Source organism: Onychomys torridus, chromosome 9 (assembly GCF_903995425.1).
Source record: "Onychomys torridus chromosome 9, mOncTor1.1, whole genome shotgun sequence".
NCBI lineage: Eukaryota > Metazoa > Chordata > Mammalia > Rodentia > Cricetidae > Onychomys > Onychomys torridus.
Window position 1 is genome coordinate 62,427,708 of NC_050451.1, and position 16,490 is coordinate 62,444,197.

At 39.2% G+C, this 16,490-nt stretch overlaps 1 pseudogene; it reads right to left on the minus strand.

Annotated features, from left to right (window-relative positions):
• Nucleotides 1-15,507: 15,507 nt before the first annotated feature.
• LOC118591596 lies at nt 15,508-16,205 on the minus strand (annotated as a pseudogene).
• Between the last annotated feature and the right edge of the window lie 285 nt (nt 16,206-16,490).

Sequence of the window (16,490 nt, forward strand, 5' to 3'; positions counted from 1 at the left end):
AGGTATGTAAGATGTGCTGTGTGATTCATCATCTAAGATCGACCGAAAGGGACACTGTTCAAACGATTCTCCCTCCCAGAAAAACACAAATTCATTACACTCAGCCATCAGAACCAAGCAACCTTTCTCTAAAGACTCAGTCTTTAGTCATTTTTCTCCACTACCACAGAAGAAAATCAAAGATTCCCACCATAAAACAAAATTCCTATATCACCTATCAGTTGGATCACTATAAAACCTAACTGGTCTTCTTGATTCTGTGTGTGCATACACAGACACACAGACACACACACAGTCCCCTTTCTTCAACATAGAAACATATAGACAGATTACTTCTTGATTTAAATGAAGTTACTCTACTCAAGGCTATTCAGTGACTCCCAGATTTTGCTTGAAAGAAAAATCAAATGCTTTCCAGTGTCCTGCTTGCCACTAAATGATCAACCTTCCCCTGAATCATCCCTGTGTGGTTTTCTCCCCAACATCTTTTGCTTTCCTGTTTCTGCTTCAGCCTGATAGCCTTCTTGTTATACTTATGCATGCCATGCATCATCTCACCTTGGCACTAGTGCCCTCTGAATCCCCACATGTGTTCTGCCTGAAGAATCATGTTAAAGTCAGCTCACAGCTGTATCTCTTCTAAGATATCCAATGCTCCAGCATATTTTCCTAGGCAATCTTGCAGTTTTCCTGTCTACCCACAGTGAGGCTTTTCATGCTTGTGACCTCCATCCCCATTCTGTACTCTCTAATCTGGTTGTAAGCTGTTTCCTTTAGTTTAGAATTTTGGCAAAAGGGAGCAAGAATTGTTGTCTTCTTTGTTCATGATGCCTTCTGAGCATATAAACATAAATTGGCAAAGATAAGGGCACCTACAAATATTAGCTAGATATACTAATACACTTTGGTTTTATAACACCAAACTCATGTTAGAATTTATTCTGGATACTTCATAGTTTATCTGATTCAGTGTTGTTGCTTAGAAGAGTATAATACCATAACTTATAATATCTAAAACTATGCATTAGAACTGAACCTACATGTACTTTTGAACTACAACATTCATTCCAAACTATTAGAAGGACGGACATTCATCTAAAGGAAATGTATGCAATTAATTGAGAAGTCCAAGACTGGAAACAGCTTCCAAGAAAGAAGTAGTTCATTGTAAACTGTTGTTTTTTTTTTCTTTACAAAGAAGAAAATTGCAAAAAGCTATTAATGTCTATAAACATATGTGAATACCAGATGTACCCCATGGCAGCTTTATACGTTACTTTAACCTTTACTTCAGTGGTATCATCATAATTCACATAGACAGCAATCTAAGTCATAGGGCCAGAGAACTTGATTTTTTTCAATAAAAAATTACATAAACCAGAGATGGTGCCACACACTTGCAATCCCAGAAGTTGGGGGGAGGGGTAGCACAGAGGATTATAGTTTCAAAGTCAGCTTGTGTTGCAGCAAAGATCCTGTCTCTAAATAAACAAGCAAAAGAACTAAAGAAAATTTCTAAAAGGCCATTTTTTTTTTAAATACTATGGTTTGGACATCCTATTTTCCTTAATGTATTACTAATGCTGGAATGGTGTAAGGACTGTATATGGGAGAGCCTTTATAAGTAAAGAAACTCACTGGGTGTCTTTTATCCCTGTACATATTTATCAATCATTGTCTGAGTATAGGGCTAGATCCTTTAGGGTCAATGAAAAGGAACTAGTGATTTACCCTATTCTTTAGCAGTCTATGGGTGTTTGAAGATTAACGGACATTGCCTAACTTCAATATAAGATTACTTAAACTTTACTCTTGAAACTTTGCCTGAAGATGCTTTTTATCAATTTAAACTTTTAATTAGTTTGTCTCTGTGCATAATTGGTGTGTGTGTGTGTGTGTGTGTGTGTGTGTGTGTGTGTGCGCATGCACACACACACACACACACACTATAGTATTAGTTGAGGCTTGAACCACAGGCCCTTTATGTGTAAGGTGGGTGCTTCATCACAGAAGTACAATCCAAATCCATAGCCTTTTGAAATTTGATTTTAAATAAGTCATCACTAAGTTCTACAATGTGGCTTTGAACTCCCTATTTAGCCTAGGCAGGCCTTGAACTGAATATTCTCCTTCATAAGTCACCTGAGTAGTTAGGATGACAGATATAAGCCATCACACCCAGATTTGGATCAGATTTTCTTCAAAGTTTTTATATGTGGCAGTAACAGCCTTGCTAACAACTTTGTATTTGTGTGTGATCCTTGACATCTTGAGATGTGTTGCTCATTTATTCAGGGGTAACTACTGAGTATTTTTGCAAGTACTCAGGGAAAGCAATGTAGAAGAAAGAAGGTCCCTGTTCTAATGAAGTCAGTTCTCCAGCTGACATCTTCTGAAGCATTTCTTGGCTTCTCAGTTCTAGGTGAAATCTCCCTCTGAAGGAGACGTGTAAAGCATACAGGTTCTCAGTCATGGAGCATTTTGTTCTTTGGGATATCTGGTTATGTCTGGAAGTTCTTTTGACTGTCATCATTCATTGAGAAGGGAGGTTGACAGTGGCATGTAAAAATTAGCAGTCAAGAGTGCTGCTAACTACCCTACAATGAACAGGCAAGCTTGTTACTGAACTGGGTATTTTAATAATGGTGAGGCTGAAGTTCCTCCATTCCCATAAACTAGTCAGACTTCCCTTCTGGCTCATTGTTTGAGTTAAGCTTGTATAATCACATCGATGCTGGTAACTTGCTACTTCTAGAAATAGTCCAAATGAAGTTCAAGCAAAGAAAATAATTTCTCTGTGAACCTGAAAATGTTTTGAAGATATATGTGGATGGTTACTATTTTTCTCCCATAACATAGAAAACACAAAAGCAAATGCATAATTGACCTTTCTCCTTTTCTGTTATCTCCACCATCCTTTACTTTCTAAAGATGAAGTGAAGATGATTTGAGTTCTGCTGCACAAGATATATTGTTAGAAGCAAGAATAAGCCACTTAGCCTGAGAACACCTGTTTCAGTCACTAGAAGGCACTGAGGAGTGGGCAGGGTCACTGCTCCTGTTTTGTATTTGGCTCTCATAGATCTATATGACCTTCTTCGCAGTGCACCTTCCTCTCTTATCATTTACATCATTCTCATATTGATGTTTATAAGATATCTATAGGTTCTTTGTCATTTTCAGAGACAAAAATGCTCATGGTGAAATTCTTACAACATAGGGCATCAAGACTGTGTAGCTGGAAGATTTCCTGTGTTCCTCCCAGCCTGAGGTTAGGACAAATCTCTCTTACCTGCAGTCCCACAGCCTCTTATAAAATAATCATTCAGAGGCTTAATATCAATTACCAATTGCATGACCTATGGCAGGCTTCCTGCTAGCTAGCTCTTATAACTTAACCAATTTCTGTTCATCTATAAGTTGCCATGTGGCCATGGCGTTACCAGTCTGCTGGCATCTTGCTGCTCCTGCTTTGGTGACTTGTTTCTCTCTCTCTTCTCCTTTCTTCTCTCCATACCTCTGCTTGGATCTCCCACCTGCCTCTAAGCTGCCTTGCCATAGGCCAATGGAGCTTTATTTATCAACCAATCAGAGCAACATATATTCACAGCTTACAGAAAGATATCCCACAGCAAGACTGGGATGGTTACTCCTCTGTGGAAAGCATTTCAATCACATTTTTTATAATATAGAAAATATTTGGTTGTGCTTATAATGATCACAAAGTGATAATATTAGTTGGCTACCCATGAATCAGAAAAATTGTCCCAGTTTTACTTTTTTGAATACAAGCCAAATTATTTTATATCATCCCCAAAGCAAATATATAAGCAAACTCGTATCCTTCCCTACAACCTGCTTGTCTTTCACCTTTCAGAAATGTAAAAATATCTTATTCTGGAATATATGACCTAACACAAACTGTCTTGTTTCCATTTTAAATTTTCTCATTTCTTCCTCATTTTTCCTGGTTTCAAGAAGGAGATGTGAGAAATTCTATGCTGTTATAGCCCATGTCCTAACAACACATACACCAGCTAATTGATCCTGATGTAAGTTGTTGGCCCTGAGAAAAGAGAATTGACGCATTGAGAGTGACCATGTCTCATCCAAGTAATTTCAAGAAGTTTCAGGAAGAACGTAACATGGAAATTTGGTCCTGAGAATATCAGTACATGTGTTTGTGGATATGACCCTGGGGGCTGTTGTCTAGTTGTTGATCCACAAGACTGAGTCAGAAAGAAATCCAGGTCTGGTGTGATGGCTCAGTGAGTAAAGCCACTTGCCTCCATGATGGGGGAATATCTTTCTGTATGCTGTGAAAATATGTTGCTCTGATTGGTTGATAAATAAAGCCATTTGGCCTATGGCAAGGCAGTTTAGAGGTAGGCAGGAAATCCAAACAGAGAAGAAGGAGAAAGACAGAGCAAAGCAGGCACCAGCCATCACTGAAGGAAAAACATGCCAGCAGACTGGTAAGACATGAGGCAACTTATAGATTTATAGAAATGGGTTAATTTAAGATATAAGCTAGCTAGCAAGAAGCCTGCTGTGGCCATAGTTTAAAAATAATATAATCCTGTGTGTGTTTATTTGGGTCCAAGCGGCTACAGGATTGGCAGGTGAGAGAGATATGTCCTGACTGTGGGCCATGCAGGACACAGGAAAACTTCAGCTACACCTCTGTGTCTAAATAACCACCTGAATTCAATCCCCAGAACCCACATGATGAATGAAGAGAACCAAATGCTAGTTGTCTTCTAAGCTCCACATGTGTGCCACAGCATACACATGCACACACATGCACACACAAAACAAACAAATAATAAGAGGCCAAGAACAACTTAAATAAATGTGTATGTGACTCTAGAACCATAAAGGAACTAAGAACATTGAATAGTTCAAATGGAAGCACAGAGTCTATTAAAACATTTTTTTGTAAATCAGTGATGCACAAAAATCTAGAAGAATATTTAAATTTCAGTTTATACTGGAGATGAGCTAAGTAAGTACTGTAAGCTTATTTATAGTCATCTAGATGACCAGTGTTTTGTAATATGTGTCTGCATCCTTACAAACATAATCATTCCTATGTGGTGAGAGCTTTGGGGCCCTTCAGGTTATTTTGAAATTCATCATAAGTGATTGTAGTCTACAGTAACTCTACTGTGCTATAGAAGACCACAGTAAATCTGATTGCATTTTCTTTTCCTTTTTCCCAAGAGACAGACTCCTGAGGATGAGAAAATAATTCTACCTTTGATGTCAGACAGGGACTGGCCATCAATTTCTACTATGCTTTTTCCCATCAAGTGTGCCACCCCCTTCCCCCGGTGAGGGTAATTCTCCAAGATGTACTAGTATAGCAAAAACCTGAACTTGGATGTGAAGACACACACACACACACACACACACACACACACACACACACACACACACACACCTGTAGCTGTTGGAAATAATATTTTTTTAACACATCACAATCCAAGAGAACATTTTATTATTTAACTGAAAAACTGTAAGTGAAAAAGACAAGCAAATTCTTTTTTTAAAAATTCAAAATCTTCACATGTCAGTTAGAAACCTTCCATGTTTCATTCACATTTGCAGGTGTATTTTTACACTTAGTCTCATTATAAGACTTGTCACCAATCTAGAATTGAAGATTAGTAGGAAAAAAACCTCATTTCCCCCCTGCTGGTCAAAGTAACTATCTTTTATTTATTTTTTTATTAAAAAGTTAATTTTATAGTCCTATACCTATATAACTCTTATCATGTGTGAGGGTATACTATGATATAAAATAAATGTAATGATTTTAGTTATGAAATTTAAATAACAAAAAGTATTTGTTCTGCAGTTTCTATTTATTAGAGTCTATGCTCAGTGTTGTGAACAATATATTTAAACTATCAACATACTTTTTCCCCTGAGGAAAGTATATAATTTAGATCAGAGCAATCCAAATAGGCCTTCGGTGTAAATGTAAATAAGTTAGACCATTCCTGAAGCTCAGGCTAAATGAAACACCAATCATTTTAATCCAGGTGGAACAAAAGATAAACTAAATGAATATATTCTGTTCTGTCAAGAGTGCTGAATATTCCAGCTGTATACTTCTACACTGTTAAAAACTGCATTTAGATTTGCTGGGGAAATTAATCAACTAAGGTAAGGCCTTATTGCTGCAGGCAACATTTACATACCTTACTGACCACAAGTAGGTGGAGCATCCCTACTGAAGAGTGCTCATGGTTCTGGAATTCCTTCATGGAATAGTCCGCACGCTATCAGAGGAAACAGGAAACCACAGATTCAGCTCCAAACAGTGCAATCCACAGCAGTGACCTGTCTGCTGGCACAACAGTGACACAAATGTTGTGGAAGTAACCAGTCACTCTCTGATTAGATTTAAAGCCCACTTCATAGGCGGAAACTCATGTGTGGTGATATATGTGGACCCTAATAAAATTTTCCTGAAGATCAGAGAACAGAACAAGCCATTAGATTAAGCATAGGGGCCCGACAGTGGTTGCACATGCCTTTAATCCTAGCATTCTGGAAGCAGAGATCCATCTGGATCTCTGTGAGTTCAAAACCACCCTGGACTACATGAGATTGATTCAGACAAGGCAAGAAACAGAGCCAGGCAGTGGTGGCACACATCTTTAATCCCAGCACTTGAGATTTTATGCCTTTGCTTGGGAAGCACACATGCCTTTAATCCCAGGAAGTGATGGCTGGGCAGAGAAAGGTACAGAAGGCGTGAGAAGACAGGAACTAGGGTTTTTTTTCCAGCTGAGGAGTTGGTGAGGTAAGAGGTGGTAGCTGTGGCTTGTTCCTTTGTCTCTCTGATCTTCAGGCAAATTTTATTAAGGTACACAATACATCACCACACCTATACCTGGCACTGCTCAGGTAGCCAAGAACCTGAGGCTGTGTAAATTATATGCCTGGGGAGAACCAAATACTATTGTTCTGCTAAAGGAATGTAGTGACATAGCAATGAAATGACTTCTGTGGTCATTTTGATATACTGACAGATCAATGCCTCATTCAGCCTTATCAGAGAAGCTCCTCTTGCAGTAGATGGGAACTGACAGAGGGACCCACAACTATACAATGCTCAGAGAATGGGAGACTTGGGAGCACTGAGTCCTAAATGTAACGTCTTCATCAAACCCCTCTCATTATGGCTCATTGAGCTATGCAGAAGAGTAGGCAGGAAGATTGCAAGAGCCAGAGGGGATGGATGACACCAGGGAAGCTGTGAGATGATCGTTCTGTATTCTGTGAAAATGTATTACTCTCATCAGTAAATAATAAAGCTGTTTGGCCAGTACTGCAAGGCAGTATAAAGTTAGGCAGGACAATCTAACTGGGATGAAGAAGGACTGAGTTGAGAGATGCAAGTGAGCTGCCCAAGAAGCAAGATGCCAGAGAACCAGCAAAGCCATGGATCATGTGACAATACGTAGATTAATAGAAATGGGTTGATTTAAATGTAAGAGCTAGTTAGTAATAAGCCTGAGCTATCAGCTGTAAGTAATAAAGCTTTTGTGTGTTTATTTGGGACCAAGCAGTTGGGGCAGAAAAACTCTGCCTTCATTTACAGGGAAGCAGTATCTTCCAGACACATCAGCACTGACAAACATAACAACTCACAGAAATAGTGGTAACATATACACTGCCTGCACAGGTTCAAATCAGACAGGATCCCAGTGATGAGAGGATGAAGTAGACATGAGTTCCAATCCCTAACCAAGAAGTTATCTCCAATTGACATCCACTTGCAAAGGAAAAATTAGCTTTTTCTAAATGGAATCTCACTGGGTTCATTAACCACACTTAAGGGTAGCCTCCAAGCTCAGCAATGGATGATCAACATAAAAGGAACTCAATAGTATTTTTGTAGACCCTTTTGTCTTCAATTGCTTTGTCGGAACTTTTTTTTTTTTTTTTTTTTTTTTGCCTTATGGATCTTTTGTTTCTATTATAGCTTCAAGTTCTATGTTGCTATAGGTTTCGTGAATGTGTATTTGTTTTGCTTTTCTTTTTATTCTGGCTTGTCTATCATTTTTTTTTTGTCTGTTTTGTAAAGGGTATAGAGTTGAATGGGTAGGGACATGGGGAGGATCTTGAGGAATTGGGGAAAGGGAAACTGTGTTCAGAATATATTGTATACAATATTTTTCAAAAAAAATAGTTTGTAATAAAACACCATTTCACAAAGCTTTTAGATTTTGGCAAAGACCAAAGTTTCTCCTTCCCCTCCAGTGTGTCCATATTGCCCCCAGCTACTATTAGAGCCATGGTTTTGATTACAGAGCCCCCATTAAAGAAGTCTAACACCTTGTGAAAAGGCTATCAGTGTAGACTCTAGTCATGATCTTCTTCTTTGAACTGAACTCTTTTCTGTCCTCACTAATACCTATTGGCTCACAATTATGCCACCTTATAAATATTTCTCAAACTTACAGCTATCAAAGCCATTATGTCAGTCCTTCAAGCTAGAATAATCTGACACTGCCTTTTCTACTTGTTTACTAATCCTGCTTAGTTCTATGGCCCCATGGACAAATGTTATATTATCTATTATTTCTTCCACAATGTTTGGGTCTTATAGATTTGCTCTTTGTTTGAGTTCTGAGTCACAATGTGGATGGTTTGTGAATATGTATCTAATTTGAACATGAGAATCTATCTTTTATTTGCTCCCTTGATATGAGCTTTCCAGAACAAGGTTTCTTTATGCTGGTATCTTATTGATTGTTCTAGAACCATTAATGAACCAAAGATATCTGTTAGCTAATTAATTTTAATCAGTTCATACTCAATGATTTATTCTCAAGATTGTTGAAATCCAAGATTATGGCTCAGTTCTTAGATTAAATTTGATTTCCAGCTTGTCTTACTTGAATGTAATATCTCTTATCTAGCAATTAACAACGTCTCTAATTGCTTAAGAGTTCCTCTCCTGTCTCCCAGTTAATTTTCCCAGCAGTTAGGAACTTGTTTGTAATGTATAGAAAAGACACAGATCAAAAGAAACACCCAATGCATCATTTTACTCTGCAAATCTCAATGTCATAGGAAGAGAATATTTTTCAAAGCTCTTAACAGACATCCTGATACTTAGGCCAGTTAAGAAAAAATATAATTAAGAGGCCAGGAGACAGCTCAATGACTCATGAATATTTAACAGGGCTTTCATTAAGCCTAGCAGCATCAAGACATGTCATACTTGAGACATACCTGTGGAAATGGTCTAAGATCCAAATGTGAACTGTCAACGAGCTGCTTGATGTAAGTCATATATTCGAACATTAAATCAGATTATTCCTGTTAGGAATCATCAGTAGAGCCAACCAAGGTACTGGTAAGTGTAATCTTGCCCTTGGCTTAAGTAGCCATATTTCTAGGGGATAAATAATTGAATATAGGTAAATTCATGGTAGTATTTGGGGAGTATAATGTGGCTGTGAGAGCAGCAGTTTTGACCTGACTTTATCCTGTCCAAAAGCCTTAATCTGGAGGCCAGATTATGGGAGGGAGGGAGGGTGGAAAGGAAGGAAGGAAGGAAGGAAGGAAGAAAGGAAGGAAGGAAGGAAGGAAGGAAGGAAGGAAGGAAGGAAGGAAGGAAGGGGAAATGCTTTCATCTAGTTGCTACTGTACTACATGTGGGACCAGGGATTTGCCTTCAGTTTCTCTTGACTTCTGTGTTAGTTAGAATTTATATTGCTGTGAAGAGGCACCATGACCACAACAACTCTTATAAAGGAAAGACATTTAATTGAGGTGGCTTACAGTTTCAGAAGTTTAGTGCATTATTGTCATGGAGGGAAGCAAGGCAGCATGCAGGCAAACATGGTGATAGAGAAGGAGCTAAGAGTTCTTACATCTTGACTTGCAGGCAACAGGAAGTATTCTGAAATACTGGGCAGTATTTTGAGCATATATGAGACCTCAAAATCTGCCTCCATAGTGACATGTTTCCTCCAACAAGGCCACACCTACTCAAACAAGGCCATGCCTTCTAATAGTGTCATTTCCTTTGGGGGCTATTTTCTTTCAAATCACTACAGCTTTGTATGGCTAGATATTCATCAGTGGTCTAAGTATGGTGTAAGGTACCATGTCCAGCTTTCCTATTATGATTTCCTCTTTTATTAATTTTGTTTCTATCTTGGTTTCAGATGCTTCACATCAGTCAGACTTAGATTCCTAAGCCTGAGCCCTTTCAAGTGTTACCTTAAATGTTTCCAGTAGAGTGTCATTATCATGTCAGAGTGTTGGAATAGAGGGTGGTCAGTCTAGTGTAGGGTTCACACCATGTTAGAGTTTTTTTTTTTAACCAGGTCAAACAATTTCTTCTTCATTCACTATTCCATAGAATCTCCTTTAAAACCAACTAGATAAGATGATCCCCACAGGCTTTGTTGATGGTTTTGATAAAAGAGGAAAACATATTGAGTGAGGAAGACAATTTAGAAATTAGAGAAATTATTACCTCGGTTATATCTTTGTGTCCTCTTAGATTAAGCTTAAATTTATTTTTTTTCTTTCTGATATCCAGGTCCAAACACTAGATGCCATCATTGAAACACTGATGTAAACTTGGTAGTAGAGTTTATATGTTTTACTCAATAACTAAAGTTGAAGGTCTTTGAGTAAACTTCAGAATGCTTTGTAACAGTGAATATTACCACTCAATACTTAAAATAGCAATGAAATAATAATAATAACAACAACAACAATAATAAAATATTTTTTCTTTATAATATCAAGGAGAACCTAATGGTAGTGAATGATAGGAGGGAGTTGGGAATACACTCTGGATTTATTTATAAGGAAGATACATTTCTCTTATCTCCCACTTCTAGTTTGGCTATGTTGGTTGTGTTGATTAAACTCTCTTGTTTGCAACAAGAAGCCAGACTAACAAGCATCCCAAACAAACTTGCTGGGAGTCACTGCTGACATACTGTGGGGAACAAGGAAGTCCTGTGAAGCCTCAGTCCTATACTGCATGCAGTACACTTGGCTTCTGTGCTGTGTATAGGAGCTACCTTGCTTCCTAGTAGGAGTTTCTGTTCATAAGTCTCGAGCTCATGATCCAATTATCCTGTCTCCTTTTCTCCCCACTCTCTCTGTCCTTCTCCCTTCCTTCTTTTTATTTATTTATTTTATTTATTTATTTGTTATTAAGGAATTTTTTATTCATTTTACATACCAACCACAGATCCCCCTCTTCCCTCCTCCCACTCCTCCAGCCTCTCCACCATACCTCACACCCCATTCCCTCCTCCAACAAGGTGTGACCTCCTACTGGGAGTCAGCAGAGCCTAGTACATTCAGTAAAGGCAGGTTCAAGTCCCTCCCCTTGCATCAAGGCTGTGCAAAGTGTTCCACCATAGGTAATGGGCTCCAAAAAGCCATGCACCAGGGATAGATCCTGATCCTACTGCCAGAGCCCTTTAAGCAGACCAAGCTACGTAAGTGTCTCCTTTGTGCAGAGGTCCTAGTCCAGTCCCATGCAGGCTCCACAGCTGTTGGTCTAAAGTTCATGATGTCCCACTAGCGTGGTTTGGTTGTCTCTGTAGGTTTCCCCATCATAATCTTGATGCCCCTTGCTCATAGAATCCCTCTTCCCTCTCTTCGAATTAACTCCTGGAGCTCAGCATGGTGCTTGGCTGTGGATCTCTGCCTCTGCTTCCATCATTTACTGGTTGAAGGCTCATGTTTGTCCTGAGTCTGGGTTACCTCACTCAGGATGGTATTTTCTAGTTCCATCCATTTGCCTGCAAATTTCATGATGTCTTTTTTTTTTTTTTTTTTTGAGACAGGTTTTGGTGTGTGTCCTGGATCTCACTCTGTAGTCCAGGCTGGCCTCAAACTCACAAAGATCCACCTGGCTCTGCCTTCCATGTGCTGGGATTAAAGACATGCACCACCACCGCCCAGCTGATGTCATCCTTTTTCTGGCTGAATAGTACTCCATTGTGTATATGGACCACATTTCCTTTATCCATCCTTAATTTGAGGAGCATCTAAGTTGTTTCCAGGTTCTGGCTATTACAAATAATGCTGCTATTTTTGCTTATCTTCTCTCCCCTTTTACCATTTTCCCACAGTTGATACAATTACCAATGAGATAAATGGCTGAACCTTGTCCAAGTAAACTGTAATATAGGATACAAAATAAATATATGAAGGGAAAGTAGCTATATCTTAAGATGATGGTCTTTAAAAGTGTCCAGAGTATAGACTATTTGTCAAAATGGGCCCTGCTTTATCTAGTAATACCCTCCAAGCAGCCTATAATGTTAAAGCACCTATCATGTGACTTGCATTTTGAGGTGGTTCATCTGGAACAAGGGAGTAGGAAATACCTTAGAAGGAACCAGAAGGAACTCTTAATGAGGCAGACCTATTATTATTTGTGCATTTATAGTAGGCATTCATGACTCCCTGGGCAGTTGTCTTGAAAGGAAATTAATGAGTTAAATCCCTTTGACTTTTGCTTCACTTTCCTAACTAAGTAGATTTGGGATTTTTACATTTTGTTATTAGCATATACTATACTAATGGTCTCACTATGACATTTCATACATGTCTACAATGTATTTTCAACATGTTCACCCACCTTCACCTTCTTTTATGCCCTGTACTCCTAATGTTCTCTTCCCTGTTCCCATTTGTCCCTTGTACCTCCATGTCTATTGCTTTGTGTCCCATGATTTCAATTAGAGCTGCATAGGACATGAGTGAACTATTCTTTAAAGGCTCATGGGCACCTTACCATTGACTACACCACTGAAGGATATGTCTCTTCCTTCCTAAGCAACCATTAATTGCCCATAAGTCTTCAGGGAAGGGTGAGGCCTCAGGAGCTATTCCTCACTCCCTGACAGGATGTTGGCAGGCCCAGTCCTGTGGGTCTTCTGCAGGTAACTGTCAACTGGTGGCCATTTAATACATTTTTATTCTCTATAGTTTTATCAGTTATGAGTCTCTGCAGTTACTGTTGACTGCAACAAAATGAAACTGATCAAAGCTAATATCAGCACTGATCTATGAGCATAAACACAATTACTTAGAAGGCAATTTAATGACTACATCATGTGTACTTGACATAATAATAGCAAAAAATTCACAGGTAGGACTCATGACCTCCCCAGCTCTGGGAGAAGTGAATTCTTCTGAGGACTTGGCCTTGGAAATGGTAAGAAACCAACCAGTTACCCTTATAACAGACTTGCTACTACCAGCAGGCATATCTTCCCTGAATGTCAGTAGTCTATTGCCAATTCTACCCCAGCAGCTTACATAGCATCTGAGACACTATGAAGTTTAGTCAGCAGAAAGGAGATCTTCGAAGGTATGTGTGTATGTGTGTGTATTGTGTGTGTATGAACAAATATTTATATGAACATATGTATCTGAACACACACTCACACATCTGAACTTAGGAACCATGAGAAGAAGTACTGTAGGGTTCTGGTTCTGGACATGACGTGGCTGTTGCCCTCTTGAACTCACAGCAGCTATCACTGCCTGCACATGTTGTTTTGGTAGGCAACCAGGGACAATGCATGCATTGATTTTGGATGACTAACACATAGGGAGCTAGCCAAGTCTTTGGGACTGTGTTTTCCTTCTAATAACCTACATCTTGTGGGAGCAGCCTTACCGATTCATGCAGAGTACCTCCATCTATCAGACCTCTTTCTATTTTAGTTTTAGTGGTTTAACAATTAGCAGATTTTAATGGCATTTCCAAACATCCTTAGTCTGAAGTTAATTAGCCTCCAGTGTATGCTTTTAGCGTCTTGTAAAATATCAGCTAGCTGTAATTTTCACAGGCATGTATTCGGATGCTCTATTCTAGTCTACGCATCTCCATGACTGTCTTGTGCCAGTGCTATGATGTTCTGCTTACTGTGAGTTTATAGTATAACTCAGTCATACCAATTGTTGTTGACTTTTGTTCAAGGTTGATTTGGTTATCCATGTGTATTTTATAGGATTCTTTTTATTTATGTAAAGAATGGCATTGGAATTTTGACGCACATTGCATTGACTTTGGATGTTGATTTTGGTAGTTGTGAGTATTCTCACAATATTAGCTTTTCTGTGCCATGAGCAGGAGAGATCTTCTATGCCATCAGCACAAGACTGAAAATAAGTTATTCATACAACATATTCTGATCATGCTTTCCCTCCCTTATCTCTGCCTAGATCTTCTGTACCTCCTTACCCATCCAACTCCAGGCTTTTTTCTCTCTCTCTCTCTCTTTTAAGAAAACAAACAGGCAAGTTAAGAAAAATCAAATAAGAATAAAAAGAAAGAAACTAAAAAAAAAAAAAACCTCATACAATCACAGAGGAATCTCTCTCTCTCTCTCTTTCTCTCTCTCTCTCGCTCTCTCTCTCTCTCTCTCTCTCTCTCTCTCTCACACACACACACACACACACACACACACACACACACACGAGAGAGAGAGAGAGAGAGAGAGAGAGAGAGAGAGAGAGAATTAAAAAAACCATAAAAACACAAACCCAGAAACCAGAATATACTGTTTTCTCATTTTTTTCCTTAGCATTTAAAAAATTTACAGTGTAAGAGATCATTCAGTTTGTTGATTACATTTATTCAAAAGTTTGGGGTTTTGTTGGTTTATTTGTTTTAAGGCTATTACAAATTGAATTATTTCCCTGATTTCTTTCTTAGCATTTTTGTTACTGGGAAATAAGAAAAGTGCTGAATTTTGTGCATTAATTTAGTACCCTGATACTTGGCTGAAAGTGAATCTGTTGTCTGTCAGTCCTCTGGGTCTCTTACGTATAGAATCATAATGTATGACAATAAAGAACTCTGACTGCTTTCTTTTCATTTCCTTCTTTTTGCCCTAGATAAGACTTCCTGTATTGGTAGGAGTGGACACAGTAAACAGTCTGCCTTATTCCTCATCTTCTAGAAATGCCTTGAGTTTTTCCTCCATTTGGTATAGACAGACTTTCTTATATTGAGATACATTCATTTTATTTCAAGTCTTCTTAGAGATTTTTATGAAGAGGGGATGTTGAACTCTGTCAAAGACCTTTACCATATCTATTTAGATTATCCTGTAATTCCTAGTCCTTAAATTCATTTATGTGCTATCTTACATTTGTTGATTTGTGTATGCTGAACCATGCTGATGTCCCATAGAATTAAGTTAACTCAATAATGGTAAATAGTATTATGTTTTTGATGCATGTTGCTTTTAGTTTAAAGATTTTATTTTATTTTTTTCCTAGGAAAAGTCTCTTGCTGTCCAGAGGGAAAACCCCGTGGACAAAATTTTATTCTGTGTAGAAACAAAGTCCTGCCCCAGCACCCTCCCTTGTCTTTATCCATAGCAAAATAGATAGCTGCTCCCTCCAGAGGGGGACAGCAGTCCTGGTGGTCCAATGGAGATGAAGAACTTGCTAGAAAGCCTTAGTCCCACGTCCTGCAATCAATCAGCTGTCATCCTCTTCCTCTGACTCTCCCTCAGACTCAGGTGTGCTCTCAGGCAGGTCATCGACCATCTGCTGGAATCTTCCCGAATGGGCATCCCACATATATTTGATGGTCACTTTGAAGTCAGCCATCTCATACCCAAAAAGCTTCAAGACACGAGCCTGCTCTGGAGTCAGCACATCGCCCTTCTTGCTTACTTCATAGTCAGACAGCAGGGTCACCACACTTCTCTTGAGTGCAGGCTGCAGGCTCACCTGCCTCAGCTGTGGCTCCATGGAATGAAGGAACTGCTTCAGGGGCCCTGGATCCAGGCTTACAGTTAAAATTGCTTTGTTCCCAGCTCGAGCAAAATCCACTCGTTCACCTCCTCCTTTGTGCGGTTGGTAAAGAGGAGCCCAACTTCACCTCGCAACTTCTTGCTGACCTGATGCAGGTTGTCTTTGTATTCATCAGATGGGCTTCGACCCAAGGCCACCATCATCACCTTGTTTTTGCCAAAGAACATCCGGCTGTGCTTCCAGGCATTCCGGATGTCCTTCAGCTTGCTGTTCCTCATGTTGGCCACAGAGAAGATGAAGAGGTACTTGTAGGTGTCCACACATTTCCGTAGCTCTTCTATCAGGTTCTGCTTCAGTTCCAAGCCTTTCTTAGCCGTCTTTGTTAAGGAAACTTTCTTGTCTCGCTTGGATTTGGGCATCTCGCTGAAGACACGTGCGGCGGAAGACCTAAAGATTTTATTTTTAAGTGTGTGAACACACACACATGTGAACATGCATACACACACACACACACACACACGCACGCACGAATGTGTGCAGATACCCACAGAAGCTAGGAAACGTGTCATACACCCTGGAGCAGGAGTTATAGGCAGGAGTGAACCACTGGACATGAGTTTTGGGTATTAAATTCTGGTTCTCTGCAAGGCTAGTATGAAATCTTAACTGCTGAGCTGTCTCTCCAGCCACTGGTCTGTTCTTGA